Here is a 22,538-nt window from a genome sequence, read left to right as displayed (position 1 = left end):
AGTTTTATTTCAAAAGTATTTTTGAAAACAGAAATGTAGGCTTGTGTGAAGAAAACCAAAATTTAAAGACAGATAGTTTTTATTTCTGCATAAGCTTTACTAAAGTTAAGACAGAGTCCTGCATCTCATGTACTGTAAAAGTATATTACACTGCTCAAGTTCCTTTGTACCCTGCCAAAATAAACATGAGCTGTTTGTTTAAACTTCACCAATTTACAAGCCACGTGGCAATTACACAGTCACATAAAAGGTCTTGTAGGGATCTCGTCAGTGTGAACTAATCCTATCTACATTTAAATTGGATAGTGTGATTCTGCTAACCATGTAGCCTTGCAACCTCTGGCAAAAAGCAGAGTAAGTATGTGGATGATTTCTTTGTACTAAGTTACCTGATGCCATGTTATAATTTTAGCAATATCCACAGTAGCCAAACAATAGCTAGTTGATAATGCCTAAAAATTGTTTTTTCTGTATAAAAGCAGTGGTATAGACCTATGCAGGTCCTGCTAAGCCTCATGTGACTAATACACAATAGCTGATACAGCAAGAAAAATTACTCTTAGCCATTTTATTCAGGATTGGACAAGCCCAATCCAGGAAGAGCTAAATGACACACACAAACACACACACACACACACGCAAACACAAATACACACGCAAATAATAGGAGGTTTAGTGAAGAAAAAAAAAAAAAAAAAAAGCATAAACATATTGATTCAATACAGTCCATATTGAGACTACAATTTAATACAATTTAATTTTTTTGTGTAAACATAGCGTCTCCTGCGGAACATTGATCTTTAACCAATACATTTCTTGTACAGGCCAGATCCAGGACAAGTTTCGGAACAGCCAAGGAAAAAGCATATATTCTATGCTTGGTCTGATTCAAGTCAGTGTTACATAATAAGCCTGACCTAGTTAAGTTGACCCTCTGAAGGAATGTCCTGCTCTTCCAATTTCTCTAGTTCTGAAGTGTTTAAGTCCTTAGGCCATTTATATTATCAAAAAAGTCTGGCCTTTGGCTTAGCCAAGTTCACTGAATACATGACTTGATCTGAGAAGAAAAGGTGCCTTTTTATCACATGTATACCTCTGTGTTGGTGAGACCTGTGAGGGGGAAATTCAGCTTCCAGCATAATCTAGAGTATATTAAAGAATAGGACTTATGCATAAGAGAATCATTCCTTAAAATCAGATATCCTGTTTTCTGTGCTTTATGGTGCTTTGGGAGCTTGCATAGTCATTCTTCAACCCTGAGAGATCTTCATTCTAGCTCAATAACCTATTCTGAGTATTGTGTTTCAGAGCTGTTCTGAAAAATGCATTATTGTTTTCTTTCCAGGTGATATTTTTTCAGTTTTCTTACCTAAAATTCTGCAGCAGTTGGTGAAAGCAAAATCCTCACCCTTGGCTTCCACCAACTCATACCTTTTCAGCTGAGCTCCAGCAGTTCCCCTTAGCCTCCCTCTTTCTTCCCAAACCACAAAAGGCACCAGAAAGGATTTTGCTAAGTCTCTTTATCAGGTTCCTGTGTAACTTACTGGAACTGTATCAAAGGGAAAATTTATATCAAATGGGAAGATTATTTGCTTAGTGTAAACATAAGTTATATAAGAAGGAAACAAACACAGGTAAATATCAATTTTAGCTCAACTTACTGGAGTGAACAGTGAAAGATTTGGGATTATGAAGTCCTTAGTATTTTTTTATATTATTTCAAATAACATTTATCGTTTAATGAATGTATTTAAAATACCATAAAAGAAATATGCAAACCATTCTATATTATTTTTTCATTTTTTGAAAATACAATAGAGAAGTAATCACTGAACTCATTGTTTCTCCCTCTCTACTAATGTTTTCATTTATTTCAACAAATTTGAGTGAATAAATACAACCTAAAATGTTACATAGTGAAAATCTATCTATTAAAAAGAACACTAAAACCAGAAGATATTGTTCTTATAGGTTGTGGGTGACATTCACATTCATCCTATGTTCTTTTACAACAGCATTCTTTTCTGTTGTTTTGTGTGATCTTTGGGAGATTGGGAGCCCCTGATGATGAAGGAAATACAGTGTCTATGTAGTAGCAGAACCAGCTGTGGTAGCATCTCCCACGCTTAGGATGGCACTGAACAAAATGTGGGAGCACATGCACTTATGTGAGCAGGGAGGGCCTCCTGGGTTTAGCTTTGTGAAGTCAACAGTCAAGATGCTTTCCAGCCCTGTGCTCACCAGGGTGAATAAGAAATGGCATTGCAATGACTTGGGAGAGACAGGCAGCATTGTATTTGTTCTGCATAGAAATGGTAGAACACGATACACATTTAGTGAAGCCAAACTGCCCAAGTTGCAACAGTACAAAACAGAAATATAATTGAAAACTGGATTATTTTGTTTAGGTGAAAAAGCAGTCACTAGACTTCCCTAGGCCTAATAGTTAATTCAGAAAAATGGACAGAAAGTCAGGCAGGGGTGAATAATTTTTATGTCTTTAGATCCATGGAACTTTCCCTTTACTTTCTTTTTAAAAACACCGTTGGAAAGGAGAAAAGCATAAAAGGGTATACATTTTGTACTTTTCAAACAGAAGGTGACAGTGAACTCTCTGTGTATAAGTGTCTGTGGTTATGACAGAAAGAGCTGAAAATAGTCCAGTATACGAGGGTGGATTCAGACATTGTTAAAGGGAATAGGAACACTGACAAATTCCATGTTTTTAGATTAAGCTTTAAATGTTAATTTAAGTTTGTGGAAAAAATAAATAAATAAATAAATCATGTTCCATGATTTTTTATACTGCATTTCTAAAATATGTCATTAATGTTAATATGACTTTCCCTTTGAATATTGTTCCTACTTCTAGCTGCAGGTAGGTGCTACTTCGACTCCCACACATGGAGAGCCCTAAACTGAGTGTGTAGTCTTCATTCATTTGTTAAAATCAAATTAACATATAAGATGTCCAAGACAAGTCATAAAAGGAAATGGAAAACAAACACACACACACACACACACAAAAAAAAAAAAAAAAAAAAAAAAAAACAGAGAAGGAGCATGGAAAGAGAAAAAGAGAATAAAGGTGTGTGCAAAAGAGAAAAAGAGATAGAGAGTGGTATTAGAAGTCATTTACAATTTAAAGGAGAAGATAATAATTTGGTGTTAAAATTTCTCTTTATTTCTCTGACCTAGACTATTATGTCATGCCCTAAGCAGGAACAAAGCTTCAGGATACCATTGATTCAGAAACCATTTCCAAGACCAGAAATACGCTATTCATAACAGACAATACCACCAAACCTCTGTTACCATGGCCATGATGAGAGGCGCAGCTTTGGACCCTGTATGGAAGCTATGTAGAGGATAGAAGGCTGTATGTACGAAAAGACAGTCCTGGGCAGAGAAGGTAGTCACTGAAGCATACATTAGCCTAAAACAGTGCAAAAGGAAAACAACTGAAGCAAGAGTTAGGAAATGGAGACCTGTCTGTTGAATATTTATTTATTTATTTATTTTGAGGTAAGAATCTGGACTCTAGGGTATTTTTTCTATTAGACTTTTTTAACAGCATCTAGGGGAAAGTCTTGATTTCCACTGTTTGTCTAGATTTGTTTCACAGCAGACAGGAAATGCATATGCATAGCTATAAATATATAAGAAATTAGGCCTACTTTGAAAGCATTTTAGCCACAACAGCAGCTTTCTTTTGTTATGGAAGTTAGACCCACCAGCTCAAGAACTGGGCCGCTGAAACGTTTTGTTTGTAGTTTTGTTTTGTTGTTTTTTTTTTTGTTGACACACAATACTTTTATATCTACACACATGACATTTCACAACTCTAAAGCCTAGATCAGTCCTCTTACAGCACTTTGTAAGGAAATAGTTTCTCTCTCTAGTTATGAGTTAGATCATATACAGTGCAAATTTTACGTAGGAGTATCTATTCTCGATGATGACTATTGCCACCTCATCTTCGTGTGTCCTAGTATCAACTGCTAGATTATGGTAGACATACTAAAATTCTGATATTAAACTACTGTTACTTCTAGTTTTTTGGGGAAAGTCTAGGACACTGTACCAGCCCCTTCTTTGATAATAACCATCTCTTCTCATGCATGTTAACATACATTTGTGAGCAAGTCACCACATGGTTAACCAGATTACTGGAGCTGCTTCCTAGAATGATTTGGTTATTTACCTCCGGTTTCCAAAATCTTGCATGGCTTTAATGTAATGTGGATTTTATCTTTTCGTTTAACTATAGTACATTAAGTACTTTTTAAGAGATTTAAATTATATATCTAAACCACAAAACTTTATTAATGGCCATATGTTTCTGAGAACTGAAAGGGAAAAATACATTTAAATCACATTGTCTCACATTTTACAGAACAGTATAATTTGAGTTGATTTAGGCAATTTTCCTATCTATTTTTAGGACACCTAACAAGCAAGCATTTAATTAAATTTGACACTGTATGGTTTGCCAAACAAATACCACTTCAGTTAGACTATTGTGATGACAAAGTATTTACATTCCAAAAAAAAATCCTAAATGGTGTATTATTCCCTTTTAGAAGTATATAATGTATTATCATGTTGTGACGTATGACAAGTTAAGTTATATCAATTTTTAAATAAATGTAAATAAAAATCTTTACTATAAACTTCTGTGAAATGTGCACCTTCAATTTATTGAACTTTTCTATTAACATAGTTTATCCAGAAATTACATTAAGCTACATGTGAAGCTATGTACACACTTTTCATGTTTTATGTTGCTTTCCATTCTTTCACATATCCTTTGTAAGAGTGGGTTATGCTTGTTAATGTTTGCAGTATTTTTGTGTGCAAACTTCTTTTTTTTTTTTTTTCTCTATTACTTATTTCAGTATCAATTTATCCTTTGGATTTATTTATCCTGAACACTAATTTGTCACTACACTTAACATTTATGTTATGCTCCCTCAAAGCTTTGCATATGTATTTAACTAGAATACGTGAGTCCCTCCAGTAAGCTTAATGGAACTTCTGCAGCTTGAAGTTGAGAGCATGATATTTTTTTTTTTCTTGATCAGTCTTCATAAATCAAGCACAGTAAGGCAATACCTTGCCGAGCTAAAAATTACTTACTATAAAATAGCAAAGGTGAAAAACTCTTCTGAATATTACACAGTGCTTCACTTTTGCTTAGTTTAGTTGAGTAAAGCCACTCTTGAGAAGATACATTAATCAATATTTCCTTTTTCAGATGTTTGACTTCAGCACACTGTTTGTCTGCATCATACCCATTTTTACTTTTGATTTGAATTACATCAGCATCTATTATGTTGAAAGTGTTCTGTGCAAGTCCTAAAAAAACCCTGCTGACTTTATATGAACATACTCTATTGTGTCTTTGAGGATTAATGCCATCAATCAGCAAAGTGAATCAATGGCATTTGGCTGTTTCACATATACAGATCTAGAAATTTTCTGTATTTGAAATCTGAAAGCATGGATAAAACCTTTATCCTGCACAAAAAGGGTAAAGGCAGCTTGATTCTCAGTTCATCTGCCAATGCAGTTTGTTCATGCTGATGGTCTCATGCTAAAATTGTCTTCCCAGCTCCACTGGATAGTGTGAATGCACATCATCAGGCAATGAGCACCCCTTAACTCTGCATGCTAGGCTGAAGAAAATCAAATTGCATTCTCAAAAGATGAAGGTAGTACAGATGGCCACTGTATGTTGCCAGCTGTTCCACAACACTGGAGTCTTGGCGAAGGATTTAAAAAACAAAAAAGAAATTGGTTTGTAAATTGTAGAAAGCTATTGAGCTGCATCACTGCCCTATTTATTATCACGGGACACTGAAGAGCTCAGACAAGTGGAGAAAAGAGTTTTCTACACACCTGCAATAATCAGTAATCACGGTATGGTAGAAGGGAGAAGAGGATGTAAATACCAAGTTTCACAGCCTTGCCCCTATGAAAATGTCAGCTCTATAATATAAGATTTCATATGAAGGATCTGGCTATCAGCTGTGTAAGAATAGACTATATCTTGTCAGCTATACTGCAGGGATAAAAATATTCAGAAAAAAAAAAAATGGTTATGTGTTTTCAATCATGTTAATTACTCTGCTTGTGCCTTCTCTTTTTCTGCTCTTTAGTCTAGTAACTCCTTAGGATTCTTTCTTTAATTGTCTGTAGTAAATACTAATATTGTGGAAGTTCTGCAGGCTAATGGGCTTGCATTGTCAAGTTTAATAGGAACAGTGCACAGAAGTAATGCTTCATTTTACTAGCCAAATGTAAAGGTCTTGCCATAATTCTGAATCAAACGATCCTAACCGCCCCCTGAATAAAGTACCTTAGATATCACACTGAGTAGTTTTCCTGTTAGTATTTCCATTGCTTCTGTGGACTGGACTCTGTGCTCAGAGTTCTGTGGACTCTGGAGAACCAATGCCCAAGTCTAGGTCAGACCATTCTCTGATAGTGGCAGCAGGGGATGGTATTTAGGGACAGCATATGAGTGCCTAAGTTACACAGCACCTTCCCCACAGACTCCCCTCGTAGCCACAGTTGTATTCCCCACCCATACCTATGGTGTCTGTTCATGGCTCTGTTGTCTGTGAGTTTCTCTAATTCTTTTGCAAAGCTGCTGGCACGGCTGCCGTTTTTTGGCAGCAAGTTCCTAATATTCATCATCTGCTGCTTAGAGAAGTGCTTTCTTTCATCACCTTTAAACTGATCTGCAGATAATTTCATAGTGGGCCCCTAATTTTGATATTGTGGTATTTTATGAAGAATAGCTCTGCAGCCACTTTATCCACCACCTCCATGATACCATAGAGGTTAAACACATCCCCTTCAAGCTTTTCCGAAGGCTCTTCAAAGTCAAGAGTCTTAATCTTCTCTTCAGTTTCTTCTTATAACTCTCCAGAACTCTCAGATAAATCCCATCCAGTCCTGGTCACTTGCTAACACCCAAATTTATTAGGTCTAATCCTTCTTCTACATTTACTCCCCAGTGGCCTCGCCCTTATGACTTAACCGCTACAGAGAATGTACTCACTACATGTAGGACTCTGGTACCATCAGCAGTTAAGGTCTTTCTGTCCCTATCCTTTGTGCTGGGCTTGTGGCCCTGGCGAAGAAGCACTTGTAAATTTTGCCCTTGCTCTCTTCTTTGACATTGCACATGCCAGTCGGCCTGGCTGGCTGGCAGGCTGGTTTGTCTACTCTATTTATTGTGAATTTGATGTTTATTCCCTCCTGACCTTTCAGAGACACATTGAACATTAACCGCATCCTCTCAGGGGTCACATCAGTCTGAACTAGGTACTTTTATGTGCCTGTTGGCTTTCACCCAGCTCCTAGCATAAATACTGTTCTACAACCTTTTTAATTTTCAGTGCCAGCAGACTGGCTCCATTTTGATTAAAGTACAGTCTTAATAGGACCAGTGAGGGTTTTATAAATCTATTACCCTTAAAGTGTTGGTGCAAAGGGTACATGTGTTCCTCCAGCATTGTTCATCTCTCCTGACAGCAAGGGTCATGCACAATCGAAGGTCCCCGAGGTTCTGCAGAAGCTTGTCGCCACTCTTCTCAAAGCACACGGACCAAGTTTTGCTGGAAATCTAGAATAATATGGACTTAGAACACTGTTCAGAGCTTTTGCTCTCTTTTTCCAAACCTGTGTTAAAAGCACACTGCTGAAGCAGCGTTTTTAGTTTTGACCATTTTGTAGTTTAGGAAAATCTGGTTTAAAATAACTTCTGATAACTTCCTCCTTTCTTAGTAATTACTTTTCTAATTTTAGTCTGCTTATCCTCATATTCTTGAAATGTTTATGTCAATAAAAATGACAATCATAAAAGCTGTCACATATATTGAGTTGGCATATAAATTATGTTCCTTTCTGAATAGTCAGCAAGTTAAGACAATTTTTTTTCTCTCTCTTTCTTTTTTTTTTTCTGGTGTGGAAATGAAGGGGAGTTTTTTTTAAAAAAAAAAAAAAATATATATATATATATACATATATATATACACATTTAGAGGACATTAAGTGACATTTAGGGAACATCACAGGAAATTCTGCATTCTGGGCAGCTTGATGAACTTATTTTCCAAGTGCATGACAAAGCACACATATTGGGATTGCTCCAGTATGGCTTCCAACCCCATTGGTCTTGTGGAAAGTTTTTCTCCCTGACTAAATTGGTCTCCCCACCAATCCAGCAAAGGTTTCCAACTCTTGCCAGGCCAACCTATCTACTCACTCAACCAATACTATAGAGGTCAAAGGGTATTTAAAGGGCTCTAAAAGAGCCAATGAGGAGCAGCTGTGTGCTTGTTTGGTGATTGGTGTTTGGAGCTGATGCAGCTGGTGGCTCCTTCCTCCTGTGGGGCTTTTGGTTTCATGACTAGATGCTGATCTAGTTCCTGATCCAGTCCAGGCTCTTGTGCTGGCTTTTACTGTATTGGAGCTGACTTTTGAAGCAACCCATGGTAAACAAACCTGAAGAGTTAATTATTATATAATGATAATGTAACTATTATTATATGCCAGACCCTTATGCTGAGATATGCTTTCGTAATTTATGCTGACTTCTGGAGCCATGTTATTTTTCTACATTGAGGAAAACTATATTAGAAAATACTTCAAAAACTTCTTGTTACTGGTGTACTTAAAGAACATCTGTGGTAGTTGATTTTTCTTCTATATATTTATATAAATATAAAAAATAACTTGATAAATGACTGGATTTTTTCCTCACCACAAGAGAAATTTGTAAGAGAAAATGCAAGGGGTGTTAATCCAATGAAAATTATCTCTAGGTCTAGTGATATGAAGGAAAGTGCAGGTATGGTCAAATAAAGTAAAATGCAATAATAAAACTTACTGCATGCATAAGTGTTTACACCACAGGAGAATGCTCACATTCAAATTCTTCATACCAATGCACTCAGCTTTTTATATGATACTACCATTCAATAGTTATTTATTCTCCATTAAACATATGTGGCCTTAATTGCAATATTACTGACACCCACCTTCAGTAATTAGATATAAAAACTTACAGTGTAGCACATATTTGTATTACATGTGGTACTTGGCTTTTATGAACTTGGTGAGGGGCTTATAATTGTATTTAGCCTGACTGAACTATTTAGAGTTTGTGTTATCGAAGCTTGTAAATGAAGACAGTATTGCAGTAATACTCACCGTTATTTATTAAATTCAATGTCTTTAGAAGTCTTAAATTTTATTTTCAATAATTATGATGAGTAGATATCAAAAATATAGGCATTACAGCTTAACAGGTGTCAGCTAATACTGTGCTTGAGTGCTGTAAATAGCCCAAGGAGTATATTTATGTATAATTGTCTACACTCCAGAGTACAACAGCTGCCACTTGCAGCAGATGTATCATCTGACTGATGATATTCTCCAATGTGTAGACAGGCTCTTCTGGTGCAACTGATTATATATGATTGTATTTGGCATAGCATTTTCCAGGTCTTTAGTATGGCTGCCTTCAGAGACAAAATGAAAAACAGAAAATCAAAACTGAAAAAGCTATATAGTAGGTATCAAGTCTAATTTTATTGAACTTGAAGAGTATTTTGTGCCCAAGGAAAGAAAGAACCTATAAAACTACTTGAAGCATTGACTGATTAATGAAAAAAGATACTAGGATCCAAAGCTTTGAGGATGAGTCTGACTGAGGCTTGGGAACAGGATGACAAATAATGGCCAACAGCTTTGTGACTTGTAAAAATGAGTATTTCTGTGAATTTCATATAATTCTCACGTTTTGGTTCATATTCTTGATTTTCCTGTCACATTAATCACCCATCACTTCCTATAGGAATGATTAAAAGACTTTGAGTGATTTAACTAACATAGGTCTGACTTTTTTCCTCCACCCTTTCTCTTCATCTTTTTTTCTTTCAGAGCTGAAGTTTCATTTTTATTACTGTAAATAGTTTATTTAGATACTCAAACTTGTTTGTTTTTTTTTCTCCATGCCAGAACTCCATCTTTAAAAGCAATCTAAATGAGGCTATATAATATTGACTCTAGCAACCTAATGAGGAAGGAAGTTAATTCATGGAAACTGATATAAAATGAAATCCAAGTAATGGACTGTGAAGTCAAATGAACCACTCTCTTCTCTTTGTGCTAGGAGTCAAAAGGCAACTAAGGCTGCAAAGATTGCATATTTTAGACAAGAAAATGCTATACAGGAATATGTTTCCTACACTGGGAAATAATAGCTGAAGAGCCAATGGAAGAACTAGCTGATGAGAAATTAAGATATCTTGTTTGGTATAAGCTTATTGTTGGTAATCTGGCTGAAGAGCAGAAGGGCTTTGAGTCTAATATGGATGTCGTCAAAATAGGAATGGAGTAAGAAAAGTATGCAAACCAAAGAGAGGGTATCAGTGTTGTGATTGACTTCAGTATTTCCTTTTTATTTTTCTAACGCCTTTTTTTTTTGACTTTATTTACATGTCCAGTTCAGCTCTTCTCACAGCAGTATTAAAGAAGAAAATAGCATACCCATAGATTTTCTGTCTGCAAACTGTATCTTCCACAAAACTAAGTGGTTGTGTGTTATGCTTTGAGATTCCAGCATGATGTTTAATGAGTACGATAACATTCTGATTAACATAAGACAAAAGAAAAAATGTCCTGCGATATCAGTCACAGTTTGAGGAGAGCATGAGGAATCCATTTGGGCATGACCATTCCCCTGAACTCTGGTGATGGTGTTAGGCTGACAGCCACCTGTGGGCATGATTCTCATGTAGGCTGTGAGACAGACTCTAGTCTCTTGTGTCAGTGGTAGCTTTTGCAGGCTACTTGAATTTGCTGCATGCTTGACATGAGACCATTTGATTGCTCGGTAGCAAGTCTTAGGCAGTTCCCATAGTCTCTTCCTTTCAAGAGCTTTGAAAGGAAGAACTTGGGCAGTAAAGGATATGACAACATAGTGCTGAGTATCAGAAAACAAAGAACTTTGGTCATATAAATAGGTTTAAAGAAAGGAAGTCCCAGGCAAGGAATGGTGAGCTCTTCTACTGCTGCTATTGTGGCAGGAGGCATTTTTTTCTCATAGGAAGAAAACTAATTTAGAAAAATAAGCTTCACTGTATAGCAATGTCAATGTAAATTCAGCATCTCTTGGTGAGTCAGGATACTGTACACACAAATTTGAAGGAGACATATCTATGATACTAATTCAAATAAGTGTCAGTGTTAAACATGTTCCTTGAATTGTTCATATACTTCTACGAGTGATGTTTATTCAATTGTATAAATATTTTAACCTCTTCGATTTCTACTTGCCTTTAAGATAGTAAGAGGAGCTGATGCAACTGATCTTCAGGTCCAAGCACAAAAGTTATTTTATCCTGGACACTATCCTGCCTCTGAGGCAACTGAACTGACCTCAGCAAGGTGAATGACAGGGCCCACAAAGAAAAGAAAGAATTGTCCAAATGCAAGTCTGCATTTAAAAGTACAGGCATGATACTGTAGATTCTATTTGCTTGCAAGTAGTTGGTGTAGCTTGAGCATAGGTGGTGGAAGCAATTAGACCATAGGAAAGACATTATCATGATATCTGATACTTTAGCATCCAGGACGGAGCTTTCAGAGATTGTTATTGTTCAACTGTATAGTGTTTGGGTTTATTTAGTTCTATTCACTTAATGAGTGGAATGAAAAATAAAGTAGGACATTTATTTTTCTCTAGAATACTGCACCAGAAGGAAAAAGATCAAATCACTCTGAGTTGACAAAGTCAAAAAGAGTCTGAATGAAAAAATAATTGAATGATCATATTTGATACCAGAGTAATTTGTGGGTTAATTGATTTTGGAACCTGTGGTAGGTAAGTAAAATGTAATTGTTTGTAGCTGTCTCTGGTAGGTGTCCAGGATAGATCTCATGCCATGCAGCCTCTTTTCCTGATTCCCCAGGAAAGATTAAGGTATTGCCTTAAAATAAATGAAAGATATGGGACAGAGATAGAACTTCTAGTGTCAGCCACTAAAGAGGTAACAACAGATAACAAAGCAGCAGGATTTTGAAGTAAGCTACTGAGAACTGATAAATCCTCCTCCACTGGAGAGTGATTAATTGTAGAATCATGGCCTGCACTGTGTGAACTCTCAGATGACTAGAGTTAATAAAGTTGAAGTTGCATCAAGTTAGAAGTCTTTGCATCTTGCTCATCCTGAAGGGCATGGAGTCCTCTGTTGAACAGGTACAGTAGTAAGCATGAAGATTATATGGGAAAACTCTTAAATCAAACCTTTACTTCAGTCTACATTTGAATGTATTCACAGATAGTACATTATAGAAATAATAATAACAGCCTGCTGTTTTTCTTGTATTTAAATGCCTGTTATATTTTGTCTCCCTGGGGGATCTCTTCTATTAATTCATATTAATTTGACTGTCTATCCAAAATGTTCTACTTCCTTATGACTTTATTCCTTAACAGCCTTTCTGATAGCTTCATTAACCCTCCGTAATTTCTCCAAATCCTTTTTAGAGACCTTCACCTTTGAAGCTCTTGATCCACTTTGTTTCCAGTGTCTTGTTTTCCCTTGTGTTCCTTGTCTTTCCATGCTCTAACAGATAAAGATATAAACTTGGTCATCCTACACTGGTCTATCTTTTCTGCTCTCCTTCCCAATAAAGCTATATTTGTTTTGTTTTTCTTTCTGCTTCAGGTCTTGCAATATCCCTGCTATTGTGATATTTGGGAATTCACCAAGTTGAGAATCACGGTCAGAGACCAGCAACCAACTTCTGGATTACTACTTCCAAGGGAATCTTATATGCCGTTCTGAAATGCTGTGTAAAGAATACATGCAACTGAACTTCACGTTCAAATTTCTTTTCAGGTATCACTGGTTTTAATTGCACATTACTACTTTCCTAAATCTAAAATTGAATTTTTAAGGAAAAAAATAAATGATTAAGGAAGTTAGGAGAACTTAAAGGTGTCTATATCTTTCTTTTGGCAGTTGTCATTCTGTGTCCCAGTACTTCAGAGTCTTTTACAAAGTATCTGGGAATTTTATGATACCTGATTCATGCTGCAAAATGCTTGTTACCAAATGTTATAGAAAGATAATGTGACCTTTAGAATTTTTTTTTGTTGGCAAAGAAGATAAATTAACTTTTATCACTTGCATAGCCAGAAGAAATAGCCATTGTCTACCTTCTGTCTGGAAGCATATCAGAACTTCTTGCCCAAGGTGATTCCTGTTCCAGTAAGCTATGCCTCTTTTGGAGGGTGAGAGGGCCTATTCTGATTTCAAATCTGTTGCCATCACAGTGCATAGGAAATGTTTACCAGTGTGTAATAAATACTTACACTAAAATAAATACTTACACACCTTGTCTCTTGTCTGTGTTGGCTTAGTACTACCTTTTTCTTTCAATCTTGACTGCTAGACAAACGCATCATTTTGACCAATTTTCATTTTCAAGAAATATGCTGTCATATTGTGATTACTTCAGGTAATGATTAGTTTGTCATTATTCCACCTTTTTGTTTAAACAACTGATGTCTAATGAGATTTTTTTTCTATTTTCCCCACCAGTCTTGTATCCTTCATTTCTTTCTTTGCTAAAGAGTCCTCTATCATACCTATAACTGTGGGAAGCTGGTGTTTATTCTGTCACCAATCAAACACTTAATAGAAAATTTCAGGCTTTTATGTAAGATGGCTGAGACCTTTCTGGAAGGCCTAAGATGGCTCCAGTTCTGCCCTGAGGAGATAGATATGTACCAGATGCTTGACACAACAGTACTGGTGTTACGGCTATCATTTGGCATTTATCTGAATTTTACGTCCAGGAATATTCACTGATCAGAATTCTAAGTCCTCATCTCCATATCCTGTCCAGATTCACTACTCCTTTCCTCCGTTCTGGTCTTAAAGGTATTACTTTGAATTTTCTATGTAAAACATACATTATTTGCATGGCTTCAAGATACCAAATTATTCAGATGGCAGTGTAATTCTTTGACGAGAAGCCTTCAGACAGAAGAGCTGTGCCACCATACCATCAGAGACAAGTTTATTTTTCTTTTGCTCTTAGACAATTGGCCATAAAGGAGAAATTTAGAATTAGTTCTTCAGGAAGGCTACTGAAGACAATGTTCCACCTCCATTACTTTGCAGGTCTTCTTATTTTGTATTACAAATACTGTAGTTTACTGCAAAGTGCATGAAGCATTTAAAGCTGTCTCATGACAAAAACAAACAAGCAAAAAAGTCTATACCCTTTCTATGAGAATTCTTCTCAGTCTCTTATATTTTGACTGCTACTGCGCACTCATGCTTGGTTTCTCGCACAACTTCATGTACTCTTGAGAGAGAAACCTGAGAGGTTCTGTCACACCTGATTCAGAGCTGTGATTTTGTTCCGGTCTATGGTTTACACCCATTCTAGATATGTATGACGAGGAGACCAAGCTTTCATCACCTAATGGTTCTGGCTTTGTCTTTTAATAGTTTAGTTATATATAAAAATATGAATATATTCACATATGATTTTTTTGCATTTCACCTGTTTTGGGCAGTTGAGGTATCTGAATGTATTCACACTGTAAACATCCTGAAGTATTTGACAGTATGCAGTATTCATAAACTTGATTCAGGGCAGCTCCAATCTGCCACAGCATGGTAGTTAAACCTCTTGTATGAGGGAGATGTATTCACCAGCATGATATCCTTTTGAGACAAACAGGTCAGGCTACAGGTGCACTTGTATTATTAAGTTGCTTTTCACTCTTAATCAATTTCTTATGCGAGCCTCCAGTCTTTGTACCCAGCCTTCATGCTCAGATTACATTTTTTTTAAATTAATATCCCATTTGAAAGTATGCTTGCTTCTGGAATTGTATAAATAATAGAGGGGTATAACTCTTAATTGAAATTGTTAGCTTATAGGGAAATTTATTCCTTTGAGATATGCCAAGTGGTAAGGGCAGATATGAAGGAAAATAGAGGCTTTTCTATGATGGCAGGTAACTTTCCTTTTGTGGAAGCTTTGTAGTTAAACTGACAATCTCCCTGAACACAGAGAAGAAAACCAGTCAAAAAAAAAAAAAAAAAAAAAAAAAAAAAGGTCACTTGTTTACTGGAAGAACTGGGACATTCAACAGGTCCCTCTTCAGTCAAAAGGGACACTTAGAAGAAAATCATCATGCTCTGCTACCCTGTGTTTGCCTTTCACAGCACAGCAACAGTGAGAGAGCACCCTGGTGGATAGTTTTAGATAAGTATTGCTAGAAATGCTCAGTAAAAACTGGCAAAGGTAAAATACTTCTGGCTCAGCAACCTTTGTGAAAAGTGCAAACATGGAATAAACTTGCAAAGAAACCCAAAATAAATGAGAGAAAAGGGTTTTTGATGAGAAGGGGTTTGTTAAAATATGAACAGGGCTGTGTTCAGCAGTTCTGTAGATGAGAGTGCCACAATGTGGACTGTCAGAATGTGACAAGTAGGTCATTTGAATAGCTTTTTTTTTTTTTTTTTAATTAAGGGAAGGCACAGTAATGCAGTACAACCTTTAGCATTTGACATAGGCAACTTTCCAGATGTTATTCTCCAGCATGATCAGCATTCTACACCCACAACAAAATCTTTGCACCAACCAATGATTACCAGAGATTTTTTAAATTATTTTACAGTTTTATGCACTTCAGCTTTCTGAGCAACACAGACTGTTGCAGTCCTTGTGTGCATGTGATAATACCTCTGCCTTTGACAGCACCCCCATGTGCAACCTTTCCTGCAGCAGTGTGACCGCTTCGGTCAAGCTTCTGTACACAGGAGCTCAGGGCTCACTGGATTTGGAAACTGATCTAGTTTAAAAATCCTATTGAACCTCTTCAAGCAAGCTAGTCAACATGTAGCATGGTCCAGGAAGTTAGTTCTAGTTTTCCATCAGATATCATCCCAGAGGATATCCAGACAGAGGAGTCTCTGAAGGCATGCATCACATTTACAAATATGAGGAAATATCAGAGATTGGCCAGACTATCCTAGATTACAGTGGGTTTACTGGAAGAGGAAATAATAGAGCAAACTCTAACCTTAGTTTTGACCTCAAGTCTCTCACTAGGCTTAACTCTAGGCCATGTGCCACGGTGAATTAGGTTCTCATCACCATTTGGGAATCAACAGAGGATTTTTTTTTTTTTAGATGAGTAGTCATCTCTAAGAATAGAGATACTTGTCTTCATGAACTACAAAAAAGCCAACACTAGGCAGACCTGTGCAGTCAACGTATCAATAATCAAGGGAATGTTGCAATTTTAAAGCTCTGCCTGATTCAGTGCCATACGTTTAAAATACTTCCCCTTGAATCATCTTCAGTTGCATGCACAAAGTCTACAGTCCAGATTCTGCTATCCCAGAGTGGGGGGAAGAAAGAAAGAAACTAGTAATATTTTAAGTATTTATAGAAGCATATTTAAATATTATTAAACAAAAATATTAGACTTGCACAGAATTTCAAGATTATTTGATTTTTCAAGTTTGTCCATGTGACTTTAGATCTCAGACTAGAACAAATAGCTAGTCAATGCATTGGAAATCAGAAAGGCTGCATGGTGTACAGGGTGTGTTTTTTTTATTTGAAATAACAGACCAAGAAAATGTGGATTGAACACCACAGAAAGAACCTTTCTTCTGGCTGGAAAAACTCAGTCCAGTTCTAAATGGCTTGTACTTTGTGTTCATATATTTTCATCAAATAATTTCCTTACTATTGTCAATTGCACTTCACAATCTGCACTGCAAAAATACAAGTATGTTTACTGTACAGCAAGATGACAGTGCAAATCCCCAGAGCAGTAACACCTCCTCACGGAGTTATTCATTCTAGATGGCTTCACAGGACTTTTAAAGCTTTCCTTAATGGTGTATTGCCTGCATTAGTTTTACGTCAGAATATTCAAAACCACCCTGTCCATCTTATTGAGGCAATAACACATCCCTTTCGGCAGAGCTTTCATCGTGCAATACATTGCATATAGTAGCAACCACAGAAATATTTCCCCTGCTGAGATCATGAGCCTTCACTACATGCTATTCAACCATCCAATTTTCTGCTGTCTGACCAGCTCACACCCCTGGGCTGCTGAGGACTTGAGGGGAATTTGTAACATAACTCCCAGAAAATGCCTGCATGTCACAGATTGACATCACAGATCTGTACACATAGCAAGGCATTAAGATGCCAGTTTGCTGTGAAGAGTTTTTCAGAAATCATTTACAGGGACCGTTGATCTTTGCGTACTGTCATCCTGCTCCTTGCTGTCGCCTGCTATTTGTCTTGCTGTGAGTGTGGGCTTTCAAGTACGAAGTATTTTGTCTCTTTTGAGCAGGCTCAGGAGTGCTGAAACTGTTCAGAGTCCAGGGTTTTGAATTCAAGCTTGAAACATGGGATATGGAGAAAAAAAAAAAAAAAAAAAAAGAAAGAAAAAAAAAAGAGAGAGAGAGAGAGACCTGAGTGGAGGAAAAAGACTGTGGGATTATAACACCCCATTTCTTCTGCCAAAGAGATGTTACAACATACCTTAGTGGTCCATAGTCTCTTGTGGAAACCTCCCACATGCAACATCTGGACTGCAGAGGTCGTAAGTCACAAGGTAAAGTACCGAAAGGAGCTACCCTAGGTAAACCCTAAGACTTCTATAGGGAAACAAAACTTTCCGGGTGGTGAACAGCACCCAGCTGGCAGCAACTCTGCAATCCACAGAAGAGTTAGTTTGTACAGAGATACCACCACTGCCTCACACTGATGCAGATGGACCGTAGGGCCTTCACCGTGCCATGGTACCTCTTCTTGCACTGAAATTGTCAGGAGTGCTGTCTAGGCAGAGGCAGATCTATGTGAATGCAGACTGCTTGGCACCGTTCTGCTGGGGGGGGTTGCTGGCAGGGCATTTCCCAGTAGAGCTTTATGGTTTATGTAAGGTTTTAATCTTGTTCCATCCAAATAGTCTCATATCCCTTGCCTTGGTCTATCTACACATTGTGGATGTTTTTAGCTGTTCAGAATTCCAATATTTGTAGGTTCTTCTTTTGAACTTGCCAAATAGTTTTGTAAAAGAGCAATTTTCCTCTGATGAATACTGATGTTCCTACTCATCTCCCTTCTGAAGCAGATCCTGGCAGTTCCACCAGCCTGGCTGAGTGTCTCTAGGCTGCCTGGCTTCCCAACTGGTTGAATAAACAGTTATTTGGATCACTGAAAGAACCTGCTCCCCATGCAGCCCAGCTGATGGACCACAGGCTGAGAAGCTTTCTTTTCAGATCTGGGGGGGAATAGCAAGTTGCTCATTTTCCCTAGGCAGCCAGCACTGCTGCTGGCTGTGTCCCTCATTTGCATGAAGATGGTTCGGGTGTTTTCTCAGCTTCTGGGCTCAAAGACCTGCCTGCTGGGGGTAGGTGATGCATTTCATTTGTTGAATCCATTCATGGAACCTTCCTTGGGCCCTGGGGCTACTCTGGAAGCCAGGTAGCCTGGGTGGTGGCCACCCGGCTGGAGGGCTTGATGCCCAAGCTGATGGTTGCTGAGGACTTGGCTGAAGAACATGGCTTTAATGAACTTGGTGCCTGTTTGGCGTGTGAGCTGTCTCGGCATGCCAGCTTTAGGTTTCAAGGACGCCTTTCTAGTTTTATTCTCTTGCATGTCATAAGGGATCACTCCAATGACTTCTGTTCTTTGTTGATCTGCTAAAATTGAAATTGCTTTGCCAAGACAGTTCATTAAGTTCTGTACTTTTTGTATTTCAGTTGTTGTACAAATAGCACTGGGGAACACTGAAAGCTGTGTTTTAACTCTAACCTTCAATTCTGGCTGCAAATGGGGGAAAGCACCACAATGCAGGTGTAGTCTTTTTTTTTTTTTTTCAGATTGTGCTTGTGGCAGGACTATGTGAACTGACCAAACAGACAAAAGATGATACAAAGGATAATTTTACTATTTTACTTGTTTTGTTCTTTTGTGATGTAGTTTTTTAAGTGATAGTATTTGTTATTGCTCTGTATATATGATGACTAAGTAAAAAAGTTGATTATAAAAAAGTGCACACTTGGTAGATATAAGTGACAATTCTGAAAGTACTTGAAGAAAATGCACTTTTCATTTACAGTTTTAGCCATAATGTTACTTTGTCTCTAATGTCTCTAATTACATACTTTGATAGATAGATCTGTCCTTATAGTAAACATAAAGGAAGCTGCTGTAACTTTGAGTTTCTAAATATCTGGATACAAATAATATCTATATATATATAGACAATACACAAATGTGGAGGTACACAAACAATCAGGTCTTCAGATGTGGTAAATCATGTAGCATATGATTTAAATCAAAGAGCCATCTGTTGTACATGGACATATATACTTATATCTGCTAAGTAGAGCAGAAAGACACTTTTATTTTTGAGATTTTCTTAGTTATTTTCTCACCTGAAATTTCAATTGACAACGTTTTGAAAATTTGAGTTCAGGGAGAAAGAAATCAGCATATGGCCACGAGCTATTTTAATAATATGATTTTTTTATGACGTACGATACATGGTAGATGATGTCATTTGGTTTTAAACTATTTTTGTATTTCTTTTTAATTTTGTTGTTGTTTTTGTTGTTGTTGTTTTGTTTGTTTGTTTGTTTTCCAGGTATTTTCTCTTCAGCTTCCATAACCAACATAGAAATTAATGAAAAAAGTACAGCACTAACACAATCAATAGCAGCCATATTTCTTCAAAGGACTTAATTTTCTGTTTTTCCTGTTTTCCAAATAGCTTTTCAGCTGCACAACAGAGGAATGGGCCAAACCACTTGAAACTTAATGGTAAATGTATTTTTCAGATAATCAGAATTCCAAACAAATGCTTTTACCCATCAGATCATTCACTTCCCATGATAAATGTTTACAGCATATGTATAATCCTTCAAATTACATTTTAATCTCTTATGTAGGCTGAGACTTTTATTTTTAATCAGGCTGGGTAATTTTTTGCACTTTACACATTTCTGGGAGATAGTCTTAAAATTATAGAGGAGATTATTTCCTGTAAATCTTTTTCAGTTGATATAAAGACTATGTATTAAATCTGTTCATGAGGTAGTTTCTTCATTTATGTTGAGAATCAATTAACAGTGCTGAGTGTTTATAAACAGTAATTGTTGAGGTTGCATATGAATCAAACTAAGTAATTAACTAAACATTTTAAACTAAATTGCAAATGCTCATTACTTTTTAGTATTTTTCTTTATTTTACCTCTTATTTATTGCTTGGGCCATTTTTATACATAAGCTCAACACTGACAAAGCCTCAGTTTTAATTCTGTATTCAGTTTGGGGTGAAACATTTAAAGAATGGTATGCATTTGGAATGAATCAACAAGAGAGAAACAAAAATGGGAGGTTGTCTACAAAATAGCACATATATAGAAGAGACTTTAGCTTACAAAAACAAGAAAAGCTGGGTGGTGGAGTGGGGGAGGAAGTTTTAGGGAACCAAAATAAATAAAACCAAGGATGAAGGTGGTGGCAATTTTTCTTTATTTAAAAGGCTGCTATGGAGTGGAGAGACAGTGAGTCTGTTCTTCATATGCTTAATGGAGGAATAGGAAAAAATAGGGTTTGAATTCTAATGGAAAAAAATAGTTTGGGAAATTACGGACTTTTTAAACTTATGATCCAAGCGGGTTATCAAGTCTCCATAACTGGTGGTGTTTTAAAACAATTTAATGATCAGGAGTTAGAATAGAGAAGTTTTGTTCTCCTTCAGCTCAGTGATACTGTATGAAGTGTTAGAAAATTGAAAAATCGTTGTTCTCATAGTTACTGATAAAAATATGCAATACAGCAGGTATTTCTAAGTCCTATAAAAAGTAGTATTGAAAGATTCCGCAGACACATAAGTGATGCTTTGAAATTGCTCCTCAACAAACTCTTACATATGAATTTTCTGACATCAAGTTAGAACATTTCAGCATACTTTGTCATTAGGCGTCCAATTTGTGAGTATTTGTCTACCTACTACTAGTGTTGGTGATTTTTTTCCCTGTAGGAAAATGCCATTATACTTCTAATTAGCATTTGGAAGAATGTTCCAGTTTTGAGTCAGAAATGTGGGAGATTCATGGGTATAAAGCCATCTGAGCAGCCATAGTTGCTAACATGAGGAATGTAACATGAAGTGTGATGACACAGATGTAAGATGTGGCATTTCATACAGTTATGTGAAATTATCAGGCAACTGGAAATTGAGACATTGAGGGTGAATGAAATGAAAGGCAATGCCAGCTTTGGTACATATCTGGCAGAATGATTTGGGACCAGTGATTCCAACAAAAATTCAACCTTTCCTTTTTGGGCATGTTCAGATCAGTGTCTTTGATTTTTGTGTTAATACATATGTAAATGCATTCTGATCCCCATAGTGTATCCAGTCATTTTTCTGTAGGTTTTCTAGTTTGTAGATGCCCTCTTCAGAGACAGTCCTGAGAGCTAATTCTAGTACAGCTGAACAATTCTTTATTCCTGACAAACAGCTAACAAAGAGGCATTTTTAACAGAATTTTGTACGGAGCTCAGAGCAACAAGAAGCAAAAATAGAACAAAACAACTGTAAAATTGAAAAGCATTCAGGGAACATAAGTTTTCCTTAAGGAAGAAGATTTTTGTGTGTGAGTCTTGCTTCATTAGGCTTTTTCAAATTAGATAGTTTACCATTGTGTAGTGAACCTAGTAGAGAATAATAGTTCCTCATTTCAGGAACGTTAGACCTTTAGAAGCCTACAATAATATTTCTGGCACCTTTGGATTAATGAAAAAATATTCAGAATAGGAAACCTTTATCTTTTTGTTTACATTGATCTTTTGCAAACTAAAGTTGTTAAAACTTTGGAAAAAAAATAGGTTAAGGTTGGTTCAGCAATTCCAATTAATTCAGTTTTTCATCAACTGCTTAAAAATTAAAGGTGACACAGAAATATCTTCAACTATTGTTAGACACTTGCTTCCCTACTTTTTCTCCAGGGTCCAACAGACGGCTCAAAACAGGTAAATCTTCATTAGTTTCTTACATTGAATAATAAGTTCATATATTTTGAATTTGCCTGCTACCTTTTGAAATCATTTTTCATTAAGAATATAATAGTATTCACATCTTCATTAGATCCATTTTTTACTTGGATTAAAATGGATGCTTGAGCCCTTTGTTTCTAATTTAAACAAATTTTGCTGTAGAGTCACTTGCAGCTATCTTTTGGGCATTGGTTAGACAACCATAGAAAGGTGGCTACACTGTGGAGAAAAAGAAAGAAAATGTGTTTCAAAAAGCAACTGGAGCATCCTGTTACTGGCTTCTCATAAAAGTTTGGGTGCTTTTACATTGTTGTTGCTGTGTTTTACTACTGCAAAGATAAAATGAAAAGACAGTTAAAATGAGTGACTCATTCTAAATGAGCATCACT

General features: G+C 36.6%; 1 long non-coding RNA gene across 1 annotated transcript; it reads left to right on the top strand.

Annotated features, from left to right (window-relative positions):
* Positions 1-17,502: 17,502 nt before the first annotated feature.
* Positions 17,503-21,197, top strand: LOC118167148. Its single transcript, XR_004750969.1, has 3 exons — positions 17,503-17,692; positions 19,730-19,905; positions 21,131-21,197. It is a non-coding gene; the product is annotated as an uncharacterized LOC118167148 (long non-coding RNA).
* The last annotated feature ends 1,341 nt before the right edge of the window (positions 21,198-22,538 follow it).

The sequence above is a fragment of the Oxyura jamaicensis genome, chromosome 4 (genome assembly GCF_011077185.1).
Source record: "Oxyura jamaicensis isolate SHBP4307 breed ruddy duck chromosome 4, BPBGC_Ojam_1.0, whole genome shotgun sequence".
NCBI lineage: Eukaryota > Metazoa > Chordata > Aves > Anseriformes > Anatidae > Oxyura > Oxyura jamaicensis.
Note: the sequence above shows the minus strand (reverse complement) of the source record. Positions and strands in the feature narration are given on the sequence as shown.